We start from the raw sequence: 1,485 nt of genomic DNA on the forward strand, positions 1-1,485 counted from the left end.
CCTTATGTGGATTCCTTTGTATATTATTTTTTGTTTTTCCCTTGCTGCTTTTAATATATTTTTTAATTTAATTTTTGTTAGTTTGATTAATACGTGTCTTGGTGTGTTTCTCCTAGCGTTTATCCTGTATGGGACTCTCTGTGATTCCTGGACTTGGGTGAATATTTCCTTTCCCATGTTAGGGAAATTTTCCACTATAATCTCTTCAAATATTTTCTCAGACCTTTCTTTTTCTCTTCTTCTTCTGGGACCCCTGTAATTACAATGTTGGTGCATTTAGTGTCCCAGAGGTCTCTGAGATTGTGTTCAATTCTTTTCATTCTTTATTTTACTCCTTGGCAATTATTTCCACCATTTTGTCTTCCATCTCACTTATTTGTCCTTCTCCCTCAGTTATTGATTCCTTCTAGTGTATTTTTCATTTCAGTTATTGTGTCGTTCATCTCTGTTTATTTGTTCTTTAGTTCTTCCAGATCTTTGTTAAACATTTCTTGTATTTTCTCAATCCGTGCCTACATTCTATTTCCGAGATACGGATCATCTTTACTGTCATGACTCTGAATCTTTTTCAGGTAGATTGCCTATTTCCTCTTCATTTATTTGGTCTTGTAGGATTTTACCTTGCTCCTTCATCTGCGACATATTTTTTACTCTTTTTTTTTTTTTTTTTTTTTTTTTGATGAGTGGGATTGCATTCCTCTCTTACTGGTTGTTTGGCCTTAGGCTTCCAACACTGGAGTTTGTAGGCTGCCAGGTAGAGCTGGGTCTTGGTGCCGAGATGAGGACCTCCAGGAGACCTCACGCGATGAATATTCCCTGGGGTCTGAGGTTCTCTGTTAGTCCAGTGGTTCGGAGTTGGAAATCCCACCACAGGAGCTTCGGCTGGACCCCCATCTTGTGAACCAAAATCCTGCAAGCCACTTGGGGTGGCAAAAAGAAAAAAAAAGGAGAACAACAGCAAAGTAAAAAATAAAATTAGGAAACTAACAGTTATGTTAGAAAGAATATAAAAATAAAAATATGGATAAAACAACCAGAAGGTAAAACAGAACCACAATAGTAAAGAGGAGGAGGAGAAAAAAAAAAGGTGGAAAAGGCTTTGGCTGTGGAGGGCAGGGCCTAAGCAGAGATGGGGTTTGGGGTGGTGGGTGGTGCCTATGCTTAGGACTCACAGGGCTGGAAAAGGCCCTGGGGGCTGTGGGTGGGAGGGCTTAGGCTCAACAGAACAGATGGGGCCCAGGCATGCCTCCTGCCTCTGGTCTCAGAGGGCAGGGGACCCTACCTGGGAGCCCAGCAGGTTTCCCAGTCTCGAGTGGGTGGAGCAAACGTCCTTCACTCCTCTCCCTCACTTCCTGTCCGGAGGGGCCCCTCCTGCCTGCCTTTCCTCTTCTCCCCCAGCCTCCCTCCTATGCCCCCAGGACCAGCATGGCCCAGAGGGGCCCTCTGAGAGCATAGGACCCGGCCCAAGAACTGGGCAGACTTCCC

The sequence above is a fragment of the Lagenorhynchus albirostris genome, chromosome 7, assembly GCF_949774975.1.
Source record: "Lagenorhynchus albirostris chromosome 7, mLagAlb1.1, whole genome shotgun sequence".
NCBI classification, from domain to species: domain Eukaryota; kingdom Metazoa; phylum Chordata; class Mammalia; order Artiodactyla; family Delphinidae; genus Lagenorhynchus; species Lagenorhynchus albirostris.